General features: G+C 40.0%; 1 long non-coding RNA gene across 4 annotated transcripts in view; it reads left to right on the forward strand.

Moving 5' to 3' along the window:
- LOC308195360 overlaps positions 1-24,092 on the forward strand; it is a 118,983-nt gene that overhangs the window by 15,219 nt on the left and 79,672 nt on the right. For 2 of the 4 annotated variants that reach the window (XR_013951432.1, XR_013951433.1), the window contains exons 2-4: positions 1,837-1,915; positions 4,121-5,061; positions 5,305-5,401. This is a non-coding gene — a long non-coding RNA (uncharacterized lncRNA). Of the gene's footprint in view, positions 1-1,836; positions 1,916-4,120; positions 5,062-5,102; positions 5,402-24,092 lie in introns of those variants that run through there. The other 2 variants (XR_013951434.1, XR_013951435.1) reach the window with 2 other exon arrangements.

Raw genomic sequence — 24,092 nt, forward strand, 5'->3', positions numbered from 1 at the left:
GAGGGATTTTTCAGATGGAGATTTTGTTGCATGAAGGAATAAAACCATGCATTATGGTCACAAAGATTAGTTGTTAGACCTGTTTATGCACACAGCCATCCAACCACTGTTATTTGCATCCATATAAACAGAAGCTATGTTAAGGTCTGGCTGAAAATCAAACCCATTGTGAGCTGCCTAGAAGGCTTCAGCAGATGGGAGCCATATAAATAAAATGTGGTGTCGTTATTAACTGGCCTAGCAGTTCGACGCATTTCTAACAATGATTATTTGCAATGACGTGATGACTGTTCTATTTTGAAGGGTGAGTTTATCTTTTATACCGGACTGAGACATTTAAAAGCAAAATACACAGTCCTTCCTCTTCAGGGGCAATAATGCTTTGAATCCCATTGTTTCCTGCAGTGTATGAAAAAGGGAGCTGCTGCACAGGTTGGATTAACTTCAGTGCCAATTGTATTAGCAGATTCACGTAACAACTCTGTAGAGCTGCTTTAATTTACCTCCATCATAGTGTGGCACCTACTCTTTCACTCCTACCCCAATAACAGTAGCCTGTGCTTTCCTATTTTGAGATAAATATATAGCTAGTTTTAAGCAAAGCAAACTTTATTTGACAGTGATCTGTCTGCCTTTTACAGTACCACTATGTCGTGCATCAGAACAAAATAAAGACTTGTACACAGAGCACACCAACATTTGGTTTGTGGAAAAAACAAGCTGCTCCTATACATGTGAATCCAGTGAGCAGAAATAAATAATTCGGTTTTCTCAGTGTGATACCTGTTTCCTGACCAGCACTAAAATACCCAGTTAGGAATTATCTCACAGGCTAGGCATAGCCTAGAATGGCTTGTGGTGACCAGACCTTTAAATCAGGGAAAGACAACCACCTATGCATACAAAATGGCTGTTTTTCATTTATTTCATATGTGATAACTCCCTCTTCTGCAGTTCAGCCCTACATGTTTTTCCTAGGCTTTCCCTTTCTTATTCAGGAGGTTGTAGTTGTTTCTCTTCATATTACCCTCTCCCACCAACAGGATCGAAAAGCAGCTTTCTAGTTTTTTAGCCCATCTTATTGCCTGGGCATAGTTGCTCCCTTTGCATGTGTGTGAGTGTACATATATATATATATATATATATACACATATATATATATATTTAACCAAAGGTGATGCTTCTCAACACTGAGATAGCTGTGGCCCAACTCTACCAAGCTGAATTCCCTTTCTGGAAGATTTCACAGTTTATTTTTGTTGAAAGAATCCCCTTGTAAAAATAGATTGAGAAACTGAGATCTAAAGTCTAATGACACTGGTAGACTGCAGGAGGAGGCCAGTGTTGCACCCGAGTTACTCTTACCTTGGTGCTGCTGGTTCTCAAAAGTGGCTTTTGCTATCTGGCCAAACTGAGACAAGTCTCACTTGGAGTTAGAAAACCTTTGGGTAGTACTGGTGAGTTCTCGGGTGATGGCTGTGAAGTAAATGATGGTAATGTGAGCTCAGGGAGGTGGGCAAGGAAAGTGTCATCTCCAGGAGAGCCACCTCCAGCTCTGCTGTTCTGATGTCTTCCTCCAGAGTGAAAAAATCTACCAGCTCTTGAACCACCATCCTATTAGTCCAATACTGAACTTCACACAGTCTTCTCTCCTGATACTCCTATGTGCCTTTCTCATGGAGCTTAGTATATATATTCATCAAATGCTGGGGGAGCTGGTGTTTAGGGAGTGCAGAACGGAACCCAACCTTGGCCAAGCTGCGTATTGCTTAAGCTGTCATATCCTTTAGCCTGCATCTGGATTGGTTTTTTTTAATTATTTTTTATTTTTTCCAGCAGCACCTCAGAAACATAACCAAAATGACTAGTGCTTCACTGCTAATAAGAAAGCAGAGATGACTCACTACTACTAAAGGTGAGTTATGTAGAGTAATTATATTTTAGTGGATCTGTTTATGAGTTACTTTCCCAGACACAGAGATATTAAAGCTCATCCTCACAGCCCTGGGTGCCATCTCCTCCAAGGCTGCAGAAGCTGAGCCTGCCACACCATTAGCACTGCCACTGGCCTTGGCACACACAAAGCATTGCATGCGTGGGCATTCACAAGCACATACACACACAGACACACACCTGGAGTACAGAGGTGAAGAATATTTTTATGACATTATTTTTATGGTAATCCATTTCGATGGTTAATTTAGTTTAGGGCACTGATTTATAACAAGTTTATAGATCTTTTTTACTATTCTTTGTTGAATTATAGAGGTGGCATGTGTGAAATGGAAGTACTTGGCCTATTGTTCTGCTCCTCACGCAACCAGTATAGTTGAGACAATAAAAAGATCTATAAAATTAATACATACAGAGAGAAGGGGACAGAGACAGAGAGAATATGTAATGCTTTAGAGTCTGATATCACATTTATCTCTCCTAGAGAGGTTAAGACTCAGAATTTACTTGTGGAAATACCAAGAAGATCTTACCCTCTTTTGTGGAGAGAAATTACTTCTAATCATCCAGAGTGTGATCTCCTTTATTTATAAAGCCAATTTTCATGCTGTAATTTTTGCCTTTTTTTTTTTTTTATTTTTCTCTGTAAGGCTAAAATCATATTGCTTTCCTACCTATCTGGAAGTAGGCCATCTATTGCTGGCGTGGAGCTTGTAGGCAGGCTTTTATGGGGACTTAACTACACTAAGATTTCAACTCCCAATTTTTTTATACCAGTACATTATATCATATTTAAATGCACCTCAGTGTGAATGTATGCACTGTAATAGACATATATTTATACATCTCTCAATAAACTCAATATGTACTCACACATATTAACTATGATGATAGCATTTTTATCTTACCTGTGTTACACAGTGTTCAATGTGTACTAGTGACTACACAGCTGCACTCAGCTCTCTATTCTACCTCTACTGAGTTTTTTTTCCACTAGTTCAGATTATTGAAAAGTGATGTATTTAAGGTCTGGTACCTCTGACTATTTTAAGATTTACTGGCTTTCCCTCCACGTTTATAATAAAGTAGTATTTGCTTCTGGCCCTAGGAGATGCTAGTAGCCTTTCTTCCATCTGTATCTGAATGAGTAGGGAACAGGGGAATTTTTACCTAATTTTTCTTTAGAATTTTCTTTGGCTATTAGCCTGTATGAGATGCTAATGAGATTAAATGAGATATAAAACACACCCCAAAACAGTACAAGTCCTGTGCTTTGTATCATTAACGCAGTTCCTTTGATTTACTGTTGGTTTGCTCTTGTACCAACAGGAACAGCAGTGCTCTTTTTCTACCTTAGAGGTATACTTAGATAACTCTTAATCAGAGGTTTAAAAAAACCCTTGCAATGAAATATGAGCAAGGCAATTAATCCATATTAAAATGAAGTCAGTTCAGAGACATTGTGTCTTGCCCAATATGTGCAAAACTCACAGTTCTCCAGTGACATATTTGCAAGCTGCTTCTATTTTAGACTCTCTTCTTTTCCTAGTCTCTTCTTTCTGATTAGTTCTCTGTATGTTAAATTGGGTAAACAAATAGGTAGTGGGTAGATAATTGTGAAGCTGGTTGATGCCTTATCCTCTCATGTGCATAAAGGACAACCACCTTCTTTAATAAACCTATTCATGTACCATCCTTTCTTCTGCAAAGTATAAATATATGGTAATATGAGGTCTGTCTTCTTGTCACAACACGTCACCACTTCTATTTGTACAAAATAGAATAAAAACACCAAATATAATATTGCAGTAAAATGCAAAGAAAATTCGTGGTTTCCACTGTCAGAGAGGAAAGGCAGAACAATGACTTCAATAGAATTGCTGTTTATCTTGTTAGGTGTTAAAGAAAACCAATTTATTTCATAAACTGCAAGTCATTTAAAGGCTTCAACAGTTTTAACAAAGTTTAACAATTCTTTGTAAAATGGATATTGTTTTCTTCGTTTGGCATATCCATTATACTAAGCAACAGAAACCAGGGTAGTCCACAGAGCAGAGTAGCCTAGGATGAAAGTAACAGATACTGATAAATGATCAAAGTGCTAATTTTCTTTTTAATATACAACTTCCTGTGTGTTTTTTGTTTGTTTGTTTGTTTTGCACTCCAGAAACTTAAGTAATAAACCTGCAAGATCTGGCAAAGCCTAACAGTTGGAGGGAAAGGCCAAATGACATCATCTTAGTGCCCAGCAAACTACTGAAGATTATTTAGTGATAGAAATGGACATATGCTTGGGCTCTATCTACATCATTTGAAGATACAGACAAGATCGTCCAAGCATGGCTCTTTGGGGGAGTTGTTCTGTTAACTAACAATTCTGTAAAAATATTCATGATAGCTTACTGATGCAGACATCTTGAGCTAACAGTCATACATCAGAACTTTCCAATACATTTTTTTTTTACTTCAAGTTAACATATTACTTCCATCAGATGCCAAATTCCAAATACGTGGAAGTATCGTAGTACTTGTAGTAGTAATACCATAGACTACAATCATAAGCAAGGCAATATTCAGGCATGCAAAGCTTTGTCAGAGGGTAAATGCCTGCAGGTAGCGTAATGGGACAAAGAGGCTTGTATTAGCTTTGCCTTGTTTATTTAACTTTATTTGTAAACTTCTAACAGAACAGTTGTGGCTGGTTTTCTGAATGCATGATTTCCCACCCATTTAAGAGATTTTTTTTAATATTTTTTTTTATTATTTTAGAACCTGCTTGGTTTTGGGATGCAGAAAGAAGAACTGCTTTCATATCACTTAAGGATAAAGTTTCATTCTTTATTTTTCACCTGAACCTAGTGTCAACAATTACTTTATAGTTAACTCCTGTCAAATTGCAATCTCTGGTAAGGTTTTGTAATACCTTACAGCCGATAGAAATTAAATGGTAAAGAACCAATTAGTTAAACACCCCATACAGTGATTAGGTTTGCTGACCTTGCGTCAGAACATTATCACAGAAATATGTAGTGGTGCAAATTGCTGACAGCTGGGCAGGATCACTCCATTATCAGGAGGCCAGAGAATCTCCCTGCCCCAGGAGCTATGGTAAGTAATATAAAGACCTCTTGGTTGGAGAAAGGACAGACTTTGAGTCTTTGGCAGCTGGGGGGGGGTGCGATGAATTGATTATTACAACTTTGTGAAGCGTTAATATAAGATAAATTTCTGAGAGTATGCTAGCTTTAACAGTATCTGCAGCTGTATTTAGGACCCATGTCTCTTTGGGGGAATGTGTGCTTTAGCAGTTGGGTTGCTTCTGTGTCTGTTTGCTGAACCCCCTCGTCACAGGAATGAAAATTTAAACTCTGATTTGAATCAACTACTGGAAGAACCTATCAGGGAAATGGATAGGCTGATGGATATCAGCTGCAATCTCTACATCAAGGTGAGTCTTTCCAAATGTTAAGTATTAGTCTTCCCTCTTTTACTTTTCTGTATTTCTTGCTTTTTGAAGTGGTAGAAACTACTTTTTTTTCCCACTCTGTAGCAAAAGTTTTTGCGTATGTGGTAGGAGGAAGATGACACAAGATGAATCACTTTCCTTCTGTTAAGGAAAAATGATTAAAGTATCTATTAGACCTAGAGAGCACTTATTTGAGTCCCGTTTTAGCCAGCTCATCTTTTAAAAAGCTTGATCTACAGAGGTTTAGATGAATTCTAAACAACTGTCTTTGGCAAATCCTTAACAGAGGAGCATGCAAAGGTGATAGTTATTTTTATTTTGCTTCTGGCATCTGTCCTTTACTGCCTTTGATGTGGGTAGCTGCTTACCCCACCTGAGTCTTATCCAGCTATGATAAGATCTGCTGAGAGCCTTCCTTCTGGCTAGGTCAGGAGCTTATTTCCTTTGGAGTCTGTCAGCTGCATGATGACTAATTGTACTACAATAATGAATGCTGTGAGCTAATCACTGTCCACTTATGTAGAAAACCACATACTGTTAGTACATATCTGAATTATATTGGAGGTTTCCTGTTCTCACCTATGGCATCTTCTTTCTGGTAGCAGATACAAACGTATTTCAGGGGTGAATGAATGGTGTCCAGAGCACGTTTCTTACATGCAGATGGACTTTGCAGGTGAAATTTATGCCTATCATCTAAAAATTTTCTATGTTCTTCTCTGTAGAATTCTTTGCAGGAGCCTTTAAACAACAACTTTGGGCCTGTAAGGGGCAAATAACATGAAACACGTTTCTAATGAGCAATAATTACAGGTTTAAATAGTTGGCACAATCAGTGTTCAGTGATTTCATTATTAGATGGCACTGTAATTTATGCTAATCCTGATAACGGTTCCGGATGAGAGAGGTCCAGACATAGGCGATTGCACTGCAATTATTTACACCCTGTATTTCTGAAACAATAGATATGGTAATTTGGAAATCAGTTGACTGTGATTTCATTTATTCTGGTAGGAAACACATGTAACAAGTTGTGTCAACAACTATAAAATTAAATAGGATTATTTGATTTCCAATTCTAGGTTTATTCCTTGTTAGCTTTCTCTGCCCTAAAAGACCCATCAATTGAAGGAATTTATGAGAAGGGGAAGGGAACTTTTTTTGTGAAGACGTGGAAATTTTTAAAATTTTTCTACCCTTTCATGAAGCTTGCATTTGGCTACAGGTTTTCAGTGCGAGCAAAAGTGGGGGTGAACCTCATGAGTCTACTTTCATCTATCTATCAGCTTTATGAATACTGCAAATAAAGTCAGTGTTCTACGTCTCCCAACCTTCTCCGACCATTCCTAAGTGATGGGTTCTTGTGGCTCATTGCTCCACTGTGCTCTTGGGCAAGTAACCATAAGTAAATTGTGAAATTTCAAATGAAGATGTACTAGTCCCATGAGTGGCAGGGTGCCCCACCAGCTCTGTTCAAGGAAATGTGGCTGACTACAGCACTTGAGGGGGAGTCACGTAAGGACAGCCTGGTCTGCAGTGGTTGATGTTTACTGGTGACTTGCAGCTGAGGGCTTGCATTGAGTGAGCTGCATTATTGCCACCTGGAGATGATGCTTGTGACTGCAGTCACATCCCTCCATGCAAATGTAGACATGGAAAGGTAACTGACTGCTAAATAGCCAGGTTATCGGTAGAAATCTTGGAGGTTGAAAAGTATTAACAAATGACGGGCAGGCCCTTAGAACCAAAGTGCTGGGAGTCCTCCATAACCTTCTCTGGGTGTCTGTTTTCTTACATGCTGCTGACAATTGGAGCTGCCTCCCTCTTCTTCAAATTAACCCTGATAGTGAGTGTTCCCACAGGCCCATAGCTCAGCTAAATGTGCAGCAGGGAGTATACCACAGAGGCCTGGGGAAAAAGAAATGTAGGTTGGAGTGTTTTCAGTATGCAGGAGATTGGGAAACCTTTTAGCAGGAGCACCTGCACCCAAGTCTCAGCTTCATTCCTCAGCACTGCAGTCATGCCAAACAAGTCAATTAGACTGTTCAAGTGTTTAAAGTTAAGCCCATCCTACGTGCTTTGCTGGACTGGAAGATCAGGTCTTTGGTATGACTAAGTGGGATAATAGTCTGTTGATTGTTAGAAGTTCCTGGAACAATCAGAACTCTATTCACTCTGCCAAAACATTATTCACTGTAATTAGGACAATGAACATCACTAAACTCCCGTTCACTTCACCTCTCATCCATTTCTCCTCTGGTGAGCTTGTACGATCTTTAATAAACAGACGTTTCAAATTTGGAAAATGCTATTGCTCTTAATGGGAATAAATGTACATATTCTAATAAGGATTTCTTTCTTCCCAAAACACAGTCTGGACACTGAAGACCAGCATGTATATACTGTATTTCCTTTCTTTGATTGCTGGGACTTTCCTGCAGTATCTGTGCTGGGAGGAGTAAAAGGAGGCATGCAAATTCCTTCTTCTACAGAAGTTTGCATGCATAAACGTTGATATCTGAGAAATTTACTTAGAGTTTCATAGAAACATGCAAAACTCTTGAGAAACTCTTGAGAAACCTTAATTCCCTTTGTAGATCTAGGTCCAATTCCTTCTATCTGTTTCCCAGCTTTCTTATCTAACAAGGCTGTTTGAGGGTAGCAGCGTTGGGGAGAGGGGAAGAGATGAGGCAGCTAGGTGGGACAGGTACCATAGCTGTTCACAAAAGGGAAGCATTGAATGCCAAAGAACTTGGAAATTTGCAAGTTCTTTGCAAATTTGACTGCAATTTGACTGTTCAGGCATCCTGGCACTGTTGTCCACCAAATCCTTGGGCAAGGATAAAGGTTAGTCTGTCTTGGGTGCCAGATTGGAGAGGCATAGTTTCTCCTGGGAAGCTCCTGGGGAACTGTGGGTTGGCATCATGAAACTGGACTGTCTGTGTAACTTCTCCCAGCAGAAAGGATGGGAAATGACTGCTGAACAACTTAGGGTCACGTATATATTTGACAGTGCACCATCATGGAGGCATAAAAATTCATATCCAGAGGCTTTGGTAAACCTTATGTGAACTGCCCAAGGTCTTTGAGCTGAGATGCTCACAAGGGAGTCTCTCACTGTAGTTATGGTGCTTGCTGCTTTTGATATAGTTGGAATTGCTGTAAATATCCAATCTTTATGGTATGTGAGTTTCTATTTCTGGTCATAGCCTGACCTGGAAGGATGCAAGCAAAGAAACTGCAACACAAAACAGAAAATGAAGCTATTAAACACTCTTAACCCTTGCTTTTTAGACCTGCTGACTCTATTCTTTTATAACATTGGACAGGTGAAGTTCCAGGTTAATTCCCTCTTTGTATGAAGAAATTTGCCTATATATTTTGTAAAAATATGAATAGCTGGAGGAGGAAATATGACTCAGTGTTGTACAGTGTGCTGTCACTATTAGGATGGTAGCTGTTAAAAGCAGACTTCAATGCAATCAACTTGTTTTTGGCTTCATGTACAACCTATTAATAAACCAGCTTTGACTTGTATGGTATCTCACTATGTTTAGAAAAGGAACAGTCCAGCGTCTTGAACTCTTCCAGGAAAATTGCTTCATTTGGAAGCTTATTTTATAAATACAGAAGCCAAATCCAAAGATCATCTTCACTTCATAGGAAAATATTCTGTGTTTATTTACTGAAACCAGTGGACATAAAGCACTCCATGTCGGAAGTCTACAGCATGCAACTTTGAGTGAAGGGTCTGCTTTTGTCATCGTCAGGATAAACAAAGACCTAACTGGAGGAAACATCTCCTCTGGATGGAGCCCATTTTGGAGTTTCTTTCTGTGGAGATTACAAATTGCTTTGTTGCTCTGTAACATAAACAATTTTTCAAAATGTTGGTGTTGAGCTATCGGTATTTAAGATCACCTCATTAATCATGTTGGGGAGTAACAAAGTTATCTAAGTTCATGGACTGGCTTCCGAAACTTGATAATAATAAAATAGATAGCAGAGAAGAAGTAACATTTAAAAATATAGCATTAGTGACCCTTTGGGCGTGATTAAAGATTGATTTGAAAGGACTAGATACATTACATATAAAGGTTTTATAATGTTGGAGAAATGATCTGGTCAAGGATCAGGTGTACAGCACGGGGAAAAAGAAAACAGAAAAGAAACTGAGAATGTGTGCAGTGGTGAGTGTCACGCAGAAGACTGGACTATGCAAAAATGCCAGTAATAGACTTTTGTTTTTTTGCATGCATTTAGAGAACTGAGATGAAAAGCAGGATTAGGTTGGCCTCTTGCAGCTGTGAGTAAAAATCTGAAAAGCAAACTACTTTCTTGGGGGTGGGAAAAAGGTACAAATCTGACCCTTGCTGTCTCCGTGATTAATGTGTACTCTTGCAGGAAAGCTGCAAAACAGAAGCAGCTCAAGGCGATCTGAACTTATGCAAGATGAAGGAGGCAAGGCAGTTGCCAGGGTTAGGGAGAGGAATGAATTTCATCTACAGGAAGTACGGGAGGTAGTCAAGAGGCTATGGAAGCATTCCGATAACTGAAATGGACCAGTCATTTTTTTAATGTTGGCTTTTGTCCCTCTTGTCACATAAAGGTGCTGGTGTGAACATGTTCTCAAATCAGCAGTCAAGTTTTCCATCTGTGTTGCCTTCACTTGGTGTAAGTGCAAAAGCTGTGAAAGGCCAGCCAAGGAACTGGGTGTAAATGTGGATATTTAGGGATGTGCTCAAGAGCTTGTGGGAAGGAGAAAAATGAGGACCACATTAAGAACAGAATAAGTTTGCTTTTGAGCCTGAATGCCTGTGCAAACCCAGAAATTAATATTATTGAGGAAACCTTGTAAATGAGATTGTTGTACAAAGAGAGGTTCCCAAGAATCATGCCTTCAGAAATGAATGGAATTCAGCTGAAGCTGAAAGGCTTTCTTTTATCACTGAAGCAGTATTGTCCATTGCATTCCTTGCTGTTCTGAGTGACGGGAAAAATCCCTGTTTGCTCTCACAGTATTTGGAAGTGACTCATGAAAATGCATAAACATGATCACACCCCTCAGCTCAGAACATGTAAAATGCTCAGGTGTCAGTCATTAAAACTGCTTGCTTTTTTTCTTATGGTCAACATTCAGTATTAAAAAGGGAAGAATGACAAAGGGCTGTATGCTCAAGTACCACCTGAAATGGTTATGATGAGGGGAAAAATGTGTAAAGAAATGTTTTGTCTGTTTTCCCTGATTATTTTCCAAAAGAAGAGATGCTATCTATGAAGGGATGTTTGAGTCTCCATGTCCAGCTAAGATGCATAACCACATCAGGATCTGGCCCCACCTTGTTTTGGGCAGCCTCAGGGCTAGTTTGACTCATTTCTGTTGGACCATGGCTCTCAAATGCCAGGTTTGGCATTGGCAGCCAGTGGACTGAATCATTTGAGGAATGTGTGACAAAAGAAAATGCAGTGTAATTCATGGATCTGCTTCTGGTATCATTTAATCCAGTGCTACTTCAGTTTAATTCCATCGACATCAGCCGCTGTTTTTCCTAGTATGCAATTTAGGTAATGTGTTTAGTTTAAATGGAGCTTGGACTATTGGAAACAAACTGTCCACAGAAAGGTCCAATCAACAGGTTATTAGGTTATTCTTTTTTTAGGGCAAGAGACTGAATCAAAGTATTGTAATAAATTCAGAGCAGGCTTTTTTTATTTTTTTTCTTCTTCTCTCTCTCCTATAGTGGACTTGAAAAACTTCGTGTTGCAGCACAACTTTTATTGAGTGGATTCCACCCCCCCCCCCCCCCCCCCGACTCTTCCAACTCTATATAGTACCACATATTGCACTTTTCTTGTATCTTTGACTGAAGGCAAGTCTGTGGATTCTGGCTTATTTAAGCATGACTCTTACTCCCATTGCAATCTTACACCACAGACTTTTTTGACTAAGGAGCATCTCTTCATCATGTGTCCTCAGTGTTTACCACAGTAGGATGCTTCTGCGTGACTGAGGTATCTGGAAGCTACCACAATGCAAATAATTAGTAGTAGGAATAGCAATACTTATATACCCACTGTTGCTACCTGCAGGAACACTTAGTCTATGGCCAGGATATACCAAATCCTAGCCCTGGGTGGCCCCAGGGGGCTATAGCTGAGGCTAGAGGTGTTGCACAGTGCATAATAAAGATTAACACATGAGACACCCATCAGAAAGGAGGAAATGGAAAATATGCTGCCAGAGAATGAGGCAAAATGTTTATGAATGTTGTATAAGTAAAAAGGGAATGAAGGTGTGGTATAGGATTAGAATAAGTAAATAAAATGCTGTATTTGAAAATGTCGTACAAATAAAAGCAATTGATTCTACTTTGAGACTTCTTTTAAAGAGAGAATGATCATACTTCATGTTTTGATCACTGGCTTAGAGCAATCCAACACATTTTATAAATGCATGTCTTCTCAAAGTGAGCAATGTATTTCTCTTGCATTTTTTTCTGCTTGTCTTTAAGAACCCTGATAGACGTTCAGAGCCATGGTCTGGCTCAGAAGCATCAGAGCACTGCTATTTTAAAAATAATTTGAAACAATACTTAAAAACAATTCTAAAAACAGCTTGTAAGATGTATTTAATGGCTCAGGATGGGTAATAAAATCTGAAGTCTTTCATTTCTCTATTTTAGCATTTAATAGGGGCCAGTTTTGTAGAGATAGAGGCTTGTGCACTTCATTTCAAAAATCAAACCCTGCAATTAGCATTAATTGTCCTTTTTAGATAAGTCTTTGGAAGAAATCAAAGGATTAGCTTAGGAGAGGGACTGATATGGCTTTTCCTTCTCTGGGGTTGCCTGAGGTCAGCAGGGAGAGGTTCTGCTCTGTGGTACGGGACCCTTGTACTGGGCAGCCCCTGCTGTAACTGCTTCACTGGAAAATCCAAGTCCTTGTTAACATCCGTGGTGTGTGTGTGTGGTTTTTTTTTTTTTTGTGTGTGTGTGTTCTCAACAATTGGCTGTCTGGACTGGATGCTCTCTTCTGTGTGGAGAATCAGCCTTCCTTGCTTCCTCCAGTCAAGTCTTCATCCTCCTTCTCCAGTGAGGTGAACATCTATAATATTTCTTTAATTACCCATGCAGTATTTCCTTAACATCATATTTCCTGTATATACTACTGTCACAAGTCATACAAAGCTGTCTGATGTTTTAAGGAAATAAATATTTAGAAATGCTTACCTCTGGGAAATGCATTTAATTAGATTCTTGCCCCTTACTTGAAATGTTTTTATTAACTTCCGAAAGTGTTATTTAAACTTATACCTCTCACTTTATCAAGTTGTGGACACATTATACATCAGAAAACAGAACTGTTCAGCACTGTGAAGAAGAGGGCCCAAAGAAGAGCTGTGGTAGAAGCACTGAAACAATCTAGTTAAGGAATGTGCAATAAAAATATTTTGGACCATCTGTGGGATTCTTAAATTATCTGTAAGGGAATGGCATTGTATGAACTTCTCTCAATGAAGAAAGGATTCCTTCTTACTCTGCAATAGTAGCTCTATTCTGGAAACCCAGTAGTATTCTTTCAGCAGAGTAGTAAATGCTAGGAACAATTTTGAGGCACAAAAAGTAAAGCTTCTACAAGCTTCTGTGCATGCATCACCCATGCTTAAGGGACTTGAACTCTTGCACCTCCCGTGTTTCTCAGCAAATAAATCACCCTGAGTGATTGCACAGTTCTGTGCCTAATCCAAAGTACTTGTTTACACTGCATCTGCACCATATCTCCTCCAATCTCCCTTCTCACCTGATGGAGGAAGGGGGGCTGACCTAAACCCTCCTCTGCTCACTTGTGCAGTCCATGGCTGAGAATGAGTTCCCTCTGCTGCTTTTTCTTGAAATGCTTAATCAAGATTTGTAGCATAAATGGCTTAGCATAAACAATTCTCTAGATGATAAGTACTCATTATCTTGATCTCTTTTCTTCCTTATCCCCGAGGGGATTTTTTTGCTTCTGTTATTTGGACTCTAAGGTTCTCTATCAGCTTTTTATAGTGCAGAACTGTTGAAACTGGGCTTCAAAAATTGCCCCTATGTGTGATTATCGTGGATGCTAATAAGCCCACGTACACCGTCTCATTGCCTCAACATCATACCTCTCAATTAATGCTTTACTGAGAGGAATAAAAGCAAAATGCCTTATCTGGAAATCCTTCAACAAGAGGACTCAGCAGCATCAAGAGGAACCTTCAGGAAGGCTCTCCTCAAGCGATTTAGTTTCCTGATCCCATTTCTGAGATGGTACTCAGTTTTGCCACTTCTAAAAGTGCTTTTCTAACTTTCATCTCCTTTCTCATGGAGCTGCAGTCTCTTTCCTTACCTTGTTTTTCTTTTTTCTGCCTCAGGGTCCTGCTCTGAAAAGCTCTAAAATGGTAGCTGCTCCATATGAGAAGGCATCTCTGAGGCCGGCATTGAGTTGCTTTCTTGGACAAGGTTCCAGTGATATCATGCACTAATTTTTATATAAGGTGATCTGAGTTGTCAATCCTTGTTTTTTTGACACACACACACCCCTCCTTTCCCCACCACCTTTCTTATACCTTCTTCACTGCATTTACTCTCATAAAATCAAGCAGCTCTTTTCCTCAGATATTGTCCAGGCCCCTTTCTAACTAGATATGCCAAAGGCTTCCCAACAACTGGACAGAATGAAAGGTAAGTAGCTTCCATATAGAGACTTTTGAAATCTCTTTTATGTATAAGTAGTATCCTCTTTCTTCTCGGGTTGTTATCTCATTCCACTAGGACCTTTACAATTTTCATGGCTGTCTTGAGGCATACCAGATGTCTGAAGAGCAGCAGCCCATTTTTCTGCACACATTAACAAGATGATATATGACCATACTATTTTGCAAATGTTAATGTTCTGTTTGTTAAACACTGTATAAGTATTATATGATCTCTACTGTTTCCTTGCCTGATGCAAATACCTGGCTGTCTCTTCTCCATTCAGTAGTCAGATATATTCTGAGCCTTAAACATAGGGATTGATATCTACTGTGGAATTACTTGTTGTCACTAGGAAGCTGTACCTTTCTGTGATACCCAAGGTAAATTTAAAACTTTTTGTCACTAAAACACATTGAAGTTTGCCTAAGGCACTTCTGAAAGCTGTACTAGAACTCTGGTTTAGTCTGACCAATACAATGACTACTTTTTACTTCTTTTTTTTTTTTTTTTTAAATATAAAAGAGTGCATCACTCTGATTTCTTCCATCGCTGATAAAATTACTGTATTTAAAAACTCGGTTCTCATCCCAGGTAGGTAGCCTTGTTCTCATTAGGGAATTTGATTTGTTTTGATATAATTATTTTTCTAGGGTGGATGCATAAGTCTAGCAAGACACCAAAATTACTTTTTCCTAAGCAATGCTTATTTAGCAGCAAAGAAAATAGAGTAAACCTGATGGCTTAAATGGTGAGTGCATGTGCTTGTGAGTGCCAAAGGAGGAGAGGCAAAAGAAGCATAAGGGTGTGCAAATGAGTATATGCTTCTGGGCAATTTTTATGAGGTTTCAGATTATCTTGACTTGCATCTTACCCTTTTCAGTCATTCCAGTGGGTGAAAATTATTCTGTTCTTCTCCCAGAGAAGTGTAGTGTACTAGTTTAGCTAGATATACTCAGCACAGAAAAGTGAAAAGTAACTGGAAATAGCAATTATTCATGCTGTTAGTCCTGGCTTTACTTTATAAAACTGTTTCTGAAGCTGGTACAGTACAGCAAAGGATTCTGTGCCTTCTGCTGAAGGGGAAGCTGACTGGAATATTGCTTTTTTGTGCCAAAGACGCCTAAGCTCATACTCAACTTTTTGAAGGTATATAGGCCTTACTTGCTTAACGCACTGTGGGCCACATCCACAACATCTGAGCTGAGGGGTGTATTCGTGGCCTTAAGCTGACACTAAGCAAAACTGTCAACATAGATGATCATCTGGAACCCAGTATCAGGAGAATCTGGATGTAGCTGCAGTGTTGATGGCGACGTGAGGGATGATGGGGTGTTTTCAAGACAAACACAGTCACTCTGCATGTAATATGCCGGCTGACATACCCTCTTCACCTCACTAAATCTGCCTTCAAAATTCTTCCAGCAGAATACCTGTACAAGTCTCCCAAGCAGGTCTTTCATGCTGGTCTATTTCATACCAGTCTCAGCAAGTCCTGACTCTCTAGTTCTTTAATTCTTGTCTGTACCAGATTGCAAAGCTTTCCTGCAGTAGTTTAATAAATAAGTAGACATTTACTTAAGGGTTACTGAAAGGTCCCAGAGCAACATGCTTAGGAACTGGTGCATTTTGTCTGTAGTGTGAATGGAGTTGGTACAAATTTCTCTCTGCTTTCTCTGCAGGGATGCCTGAGACCTTGTTTTTGAAGTCCTAGCAAATTTAGCCCTCTAGATAAATCAGCCATTAGCCTGTTGGTGAAGTTTCTATCAAGAGATGGAGTTCACTGACTGGAATTGTCAGCTCTGTATTCTTATCATTGCCTTTGTTACAGCCCTAAAGTTAGAGTTAGTTCTGAATCATTCACACTCCCATTTCATACCTCACAGAAAAGCTTAGATATGTTTTCCATCAAATAGGTGTTTATCTTACTCACATAGAAGAAGGAAGTTTCTTAAAAATTGGTCTTGTGTTGTGGCATGGAAGTTGAGTTGTAAATATTTCAACAGACGCTTATCTCCTTTGATGCTGCGTTGGTGGGTGTTGCAAAGTTGGCCTACAGTTGCTATTTGTGAAGCTCGAAGGAGGAAATCTTGTTTCTCAGGAAGGGTGAGAACGAAATCAAGATTAGGTGTGACTCCAGGTGAGTTGAATAGCTTTTGGTAAGGGTAACACCAGTATAAAATGTTCATCTAGATTGAGAAAGCACAGGCATGTAGGAAAAGAAGTGACATCATTGGAGTTCTGTACATATACATAATTAACTTAATTATGTACAAGATATCATCTTTGTCTGCCAGTTGCTTGCTGGCTATCTTGGACACAGCTTGTATGCATAAATATGCCAAAGGGCTAAATCCTGCAGTAGCAGAAAGGATGGTATAATTATTTTACCCATTTATGATATAATCACAAATAGCATTAAGTGGCTTAAAAGCCAATTTATGGTATCTCTCAGGATACAGAATGTTTTTGTTGCATTTTTTTTCTTCCAACGTTGTGCCTGGAGGTCCCAGCAGTCAGTATTTTGGTACTTTCTGTGTGTAAACTAGAAGTCCAGAGGGCGAATCTCCAGCTGGAGATACTGCCTACCTCAAGAGGACAGAAACACTTCAGTTGTCAAAATGACTGGCTTGCAGATCTAGGGATGCTAGATGACTCTCTGGTCAAGCCATGAAATAATATTTTCAAAATACTGAGTTCTAATTCTATAGTTTCTTAGGAGTATAAACCATTGCAGGAAGTTTGGGAAAGGACTTTTTTCTTTAAGAGCCACTGTTATATGGGTATAGATAGTGTGTGCATGGCTAAAAGGAGCAGATTATGGCCTGAAGGTGAAGTTTTCTTTTATTTTTAAAGTTTACTATTTTGATCTTCCACTTGTGTTCTGTGTGACTGATTCTCGGGAGGATTCAGAACATGAAAACGTGTGATCTGGCTGAGAGAGCTGGGACTGTTCAGCCTAGAGATAAGAAAGCTCGAGGGGGATCTCATTAATATATGTACGTATCCAAAGGGAGGGTTCAATGGATGGAGCCAGGCTCTTTTCAGTGGTGGCCAGTGACAGGACAAGAGGCACTGGGCACAAACTGGAAGACTGGAGGGTCTGTCTGAACATCAGGAAACATGTCTTTACTGTGAGGATGACTGAGCGCTGGCACAGGTTGGCCAGAGATGTGGTAGAATCTCCCACCTTTTGGAGATACTCAAAAGCCATGTGGATATGGTCCTGGGCAAGCTGCCATAGGTGGCTGTGCTTGAGCAAGGGGCTGGACCATATGACCCCCAGAGGTCCATGCCAGCCTCAACCATTCTGTGAGTCTGTCATTCTTCCCTGAGGCCTTCCTGAGACACAGAGAAGAAGGCCCTACTTTGCTCCTTTGCTCTAGGAGGGACATAACATCACAAATTTCAGATTATTTCATGTTTCAATACTTGTATTTTGGCGCTTCTGGAAGAAATAAGCAGTGGTTTAAGAGTTCCGTTGCTGAAATGAGTTCATTAATTTCCATCTAAAGATTAAATGGAAGTGAATGTCCATATTTCCCAAGAGCGCGGAATAATTTGGTTGATGGCCAGAGGGTTTGGCTAATGAGTGAGCTTGTGGTAAACACAAATAAACTACTGCAGGACGCCTTAGAGCTATGGAAGCTATTAAACCAAAATTTCTATTAGGTATTCCTGCTGGACTGTCAAATCCCCCTGAACTGAAAACCTTCTCTCTTGAGACCCATGAGAATAAATCTGAATTAAGGTCTGTATTTACTGTATGGCTCTGATGCAGTGTCTCGGGAAATCAAAATATTAGTATTGTATTCATTGCTACAATAGGAAAACAGTGAAAATATTCAGAGAAAGCATCAAAAAAACCACAGGAGAAACTTGGTCTCAGGCATGGGGTTTCAGGAGTTAGTCATGGATGATAATTAATTCTTTAGCATATCAAACTGAATACTCAGCAATTGTTGGTATTGAGCAATGCTGAATTTTCAAATAGTGCTGGAGATACATCTGAGATCTATGCTTCCTTTGAAGAGTCCCAGCTTCCTATGAATGTTGTAAAAAACAAATATTTGGTTTCAGTAGCTTTAGTGCACTTCTTCTGTGTGGGCCAAACAAAGTCCCAGGTCCCTGAGCTGTAATTTGCTGGCAGCAAAACCTTGATGTTTCTTCAGAAGAGGTAAGGAAGAATCTGCCTAAAACTCAGTTTTGTTCCTGGCAGACATCAAGGCCAAGTCCCTATTTTACTTTCTTTCAAAAAATGTGGACTGAATTGTCATCCCACTGGAATAATTCAGGCCTATATATGGCTTCATAAAAAAAGAGCTGCAGGTATTTTTGGTTCTTGGCACAAAACCATGCAAAAGGTGCCTGAATTTTCTTTTAGTTTAACCACACTAAGGGTTGCAGAGCCCTTGCCCAATACAAACTCCTCATTTTTTTGTTAGTGGCCCAAAGGCTATTATTTGGCTTACAAATATATGATCTGTTGCCAAGCTCCTCTGTTTATTTTTCACTCTTATTTCCCTCATCTGTGCGTTAGACATCTCATTACAACTGTCACTGACAGCCTGCAGTTTGACTTTTGTCCTGGGCATCTGTGAGGAAGAATCTTGTGAAAACGTTATGAAGTGTCTGATGCACCGACTCATGCTGTGTGCTGTATTCTGCTCATTCCAAAAGACCTGCCTCTTCACCAAACTGAAATTCACATTTTCTAATACACATTTTGTTTTTTTTTTTTTCGGTATTACCAGTTCCTTGTTTATTTTCTTTTGCCTCCAGTTACAGTGTGGGTTTGTATGTGCATCTGTCCCCACCTGCACAACTTTGCTGCAATATATTCTGAATGATTCATGTTATGTGAGTACACCTACAGCTTAGGTCTGAGAGACAGGACTGTCATTAGGTTAGACAATTCAAGCCTACAGCCCAAAATGATGTAATGATTTCCAGAAAGCAGTTGAAAATAATATTAGAACTGAGTCCTCTATCATTTATTTTTCTTTCCCAAGATATTGACCTTAATATTACAGAATGGACGTTGTTCTGACTAAGAATGTATTGACAGTAATACAGATAAATAAGCTATTTAATGGTAGAATGTGGGCTGCTGCTGTGTTGATTTTACCAGTTGCAAAGTCTTGTTTACGTTTGTTCGAATAACCTAGACCTGGAATACAGTATAATTTTCCTATCATAGCTTTGACATTATAAAACTTTGGAAGCTCTATTTGTGATATATATATATTTCCAGAGGTGCAGAGAAAGGATTTATTTTTTATTTTTTATTTCAGAGTCCCTTTATTTTTAGGACATGAGACAATAGAAGTAGCAATAATGTGTGGAAGAAGGGCAGGTGAAAATAATAAAAGTTAGGGTCATGACGGAGTGCACCAGTTCTATGCGGGAGCTAAATGTGACATTTGGGAGTAAACTACCCACTTAACACTCCAATAAGGAACAGTAAGAAAATAACATGGTTTTTGAACCCCTCCACCCCAGCTGACACACAGTCAGTTACTCAGGGAGTTACACGAATCATGAACTTCTGAAATGCATCTTAACCTGATGTCAGTGCCTGTCTTTCTGTCTCCTAGCCAAACAGAGAGATCGTGTGTTGGACCCCAAGGCTTTCTGCTAGTCTGGGAACTTCTGACTATTTGGATTTCTGTCCTTTCTTCCCCTCAAAGGAAATGCTTACCCCTTCAGAGGGAAAACAATCCCCAAGCACAGGCAGAGGAGATGGCCAAGCAGAGAAAAAACTTTTGTGCTACTGTATGGACACTTCCAAAGACTGACTATATTTGGGAATAAATAAATAAATGCATAGACTGGATCCACATTTAGATTTTGCTTAGCCTTAATTCCAGGAGGTAAATTTGTGGTGAGGGTTGTCAATGTTCTCAAAACCATAGTGCTAGCATGATCTTCATGCTTTCTAACCAGTTAAAGTCCTCCTCTTGGCTCTGTGTCCTCATCAGTGTGAACCATGATTTGTTTGGCTGCAGTTTGAAGTTATTGAAGTAGCAATTTTATTTTTTTCCCTATGCTTGTTTTCTTCTGAGCCTTTGCACTTGCTTTCATTCTTATACTGATTTTGTCTAATTAAATCAGACCTATTCAAACTCTGAGATGGAAGAGCAAAGGTCAAAAAATGTCAGACACCCTTAACAACCTCTATTAAGCCTTGTTAAACTGAAAGTGCTCTCATTTCCAGTCTAGAAATGGCATCCTAGACTACAATAATTGATTTGACCTCCAAATAGCTACATTCTACTAAGAACTCCTCTGAGCAAAAGGAGAAGGAATAGGATAAATGAGCTTAACAGAAGCTCTGCTTCTCAACCTAAGCCCACATGTAGAACTGGGAAAAGGTATAGTTATTTTATCACACTGAGATTTGAATGAAAAGAGTGATAGAAATAAAGCCCACCAAACTCACTGCATTTTCTATAGGATTTATTTTTAAGCTGGGCAGGGTGAGAGAGAAAAGCACTGTACTGTGTTCAGGGAAAGGTCAGCATGTCAGCTGTATAGTATGCCTTCAAAATCACGCTTTGCATGGACACAGTGGTGTGATACTGTGTGAGGGGAGCTGATCTGTTTGGACCTGAAAAGCAGCTAGTGTGATATGCTGTGAGACTTCCTGTAATTTTAATTGGCGCAGGCTGCTGTGTATGTGGAAAATAGCAGGTTAGGCAAACTGAAGGCTCTGATAAAGCCATTTGGTGCAGATGCTTTCCTGATAAGTGTGACAGCCAGGACTCAAGTTGCTTTAGACAGACTCTCGTAGTGAGAGAAAAAGAGATCTTACACCTGGAAGTGATGCCTTTGCCTGTGGAGGACACAGGATAATGGTGGCTTTTTTTCTAATGGCTGAGATCTGTGGATGTTCTTCAGTTAGGAGCTGAGTAGGCAACAAGGTTCTCTTCCTATTCTCTCTCATCTTACCAAGTCTTAAGGTCAGATGGTGTAAAGCAGCCTTTGCTCCTGCTACTCTGTGACTGGGAGCATTTCAGCTTCCCTGACAGAGCTCCCATTGCTGGATGGCACTAGAAACAGCAGAATTTCCAGCAGGATCAGAATAGGTCTCCAAAACCAACCAAGGTGGTTGCCCCATGAGGGTGAGCAGAGGTTCCAAGGGGTAGTGGCTGCTGAATGAAGTGAGAGCCTGGAAATCTTCCTTCTTTGAGAGCACAAGAAATTGTCCTGTTTCCAAAGCACAGCAATCACAGAATCATTAGGGCTGGAAAAGACCTCCAGGATCACCTGGTCCAACCATCCCCCTACTACCAATGTCACCCACTAAACCATGTCCCTAAGCACCACATCCAACTTTTCCTCAAACACCCCCAGGGACGGTGACTCTACCACCTCGCTGGGCAACCTGTCCCAATGCCTGACTGCTCTTTCTGAGAAGAAATGTCTCCTAACTTCCAACCTAAACCTTCCCTGGCAGAACTTGAGGCTGTTCCCTCTAGTCCTACCACTGGTTATCTGCAAGAAGAGGCTGACTCCCAGCTCCCCACAGTTTCCTGTCAGGCAGTTGCAGAGAGCAATGAGGTCTCCCCTGAGCCTCCTCTTCTCCAGACTAAACAACCCCAGTGCCCTCAGCCGCTCCTCACAGGACTTGTGTTCCAGGCCCTTCACCAGCTTCATAGCCCTTCTCTGGACATGCTCCAGGGCCTCGATGTCCTTGTAGTGAGGGGCCCAAAGCTGAACACAGCACTCGAGGTGCGGCCTCACCAGAGCCGAGTACAGGGGGATGATCACCCCCCTGGTCCTGCTGGCTGCACTAGTCCTGACACAAGCCAGGATGCCATTGAGCTTCTTGGCCACCTGCCCATGTTCAGGCGAGCATCAATCAGCACCCCCAGATCCTTTCCCTTTGAACAGCTTTGCAGCCACTCTGCCCCAAGCCTGTAGCACTGCATGGGGTTGTTGTGGCCAAAGTGCAGGACCTGGCACTTGGCCATGTTGAACCTCATCCCATTGGCCCCTGCCTATCGACCCATCCTGCCCAGGTCCCTCTGCAGGCCCTTCCTACCCTCCAGCAGATCAACACTTCCCCCAACTTGGTGTCATCTGCAAACTTACTGGGGGTGCGCTCAATTCCCTCATCCAAATCATCAATAAAGCTATTAAAGAGGATGGACCCCAGCACCGACCCCTGGGGAATACCAATGGTGACTGGTCACCAGCTGGATTTTGCCCATCTTTTCCCCTTCGTTCAAAGTGTTAATGAAAGCGATAAGAACATAGGAATGGCATGAGCGACACTGTGTTTGGCAGGCTTTAGTTTAGCAAGTGAAGTCACTGATGAAAGAAGTCTGCAAAATGAAGATCAAACATGAGCTATGGATTGATGCTGATAAGAGGTTTAGAAGTAGAAAAGCCTAGGACTATTTTGATCCTGTTGGGATAGAGGAGTACAATATACATGCCTGTTTGCCATAAGAGGCAGCTCACGTTTTGTTGGTAAGTTTCATCTCTCCCACTGACCAAAAAAGTTCAAAAAAGTAATGGATGTGGCCATAAGTAAACATAAACCCTGATGATACCAAAAATTCAGTAATTTAACTGAGAAAAATTTTGTGTTTATCCCAAGTGGAAATTTGTGTTTGTAGTTGTGGTTAAAAAAAAAAAAAAAAGAAGGAAAAATGCCTTAGATCATAAGGTAAAGCTGCACCATATTTCTGATTATTCTTTTTTCTTTTTTTCCAGTGGTCTTTAAACAAGGCATAAATCAATATGAAGAATCAAAATATGTCACTTTTTAGTTAAAAATCCTACCTAATAAGATGTGGGTTTAGAAATACAAAAGGTAGTGGCTTTTTATTATTATTATTATTATTTGTGTGTGTGCGCGCGCATGTTTTTAATTTGATTACCATAAGCTTCTATGCAGCTAGAATTTCTGTCAAGTTAGAATTCTATTTTATGGACACAAATCATGAAAACACTGAACTTAGATCACTCAAAAAAAAAGAGGGAGGGGAAGGGAACACATTTTTCTAAAATGCAAAGTTACTTTTCAGATGTTTGAAGCTGTAGCACAGCACTAAGGCAATAAATCTTTCTGCAATTCTCAAGTCTAGCAGGAATGGCAAAAACATTGGTAGTGAATTGGGAAGAGGAATGATAAATTTTGAAGGTCGGTGGAGCTTCTATTTACCACCATCCATGATGTTTCTACTAGATGGCAATGGGCTGGAAGAATCCCTAGGAATATACCAAATTACTGAGATAGTGGAATACTTTTCCACTTGAAATACTGCCAGCAGAGAAAGGAAAGACTGAGTTCATTTTTAGCCCAAGCAGCCAGTGAGGTGTGAGAATGATTGGAGTAAAATAAAAATGTTTTCTGACAAGAAAAGAATGGATTGGTTATGTATAGAAGTAAGTCATCTGCATAGAAGTTGAGTATATGGTGAGAAGCAGTTATGTGGAAAGCAGCGCTCCCTAGATGACCTTTAGATCATCATAGCTAAAGGTTCATCAGTTTAAAATGACTGTCTTGGATGAAAATGGCAAACCTAGTGTGCACCTCTGAAAATATAAGAGTATTTAAAAGTAGCTTTCTGAGCACTTGGATAGAAGGGCATTTGTAAAGAAGAGAACACCAGCTTGATAAAATGAGAAATGAAGCTGCCTCATCCAAGCATGTATAATAGCTATTGCCATTCAATACGGCTGAAAGGTTTTTTCTGCAGCTAATGGAAAATGAAGCTTCTAGGGTGTCACTAATTTTGACAGAGACCCCAGTGTCTTCAGTTAAGTCTCACACTTAAATGGGATGTGCAAATATTCTTTCATGTTCTCTTTTGTTTTCTTGGGTGTTAAATCCAAAATTACTGGTCCTTGGTGCTAAGACCATATTACCGATATTAGCTTGAAAGGTTGCCAGTGGTTAACCCAGTTTCTGCCTTGACTGCAAACAATCCTTTCATGTG

This window comes from Anser brachyrhynchus (genome assembly GCF_964034855.1).
Source record: "Anser brachyrhynchus genome assembly, chromosome: 5".
Classification (NCBI taxonomy): Eukaryota; Metazoa; Chordata; class Aves; order Anseriformes; family Anatidae; genus Anser; species Anser brachyrhynchus.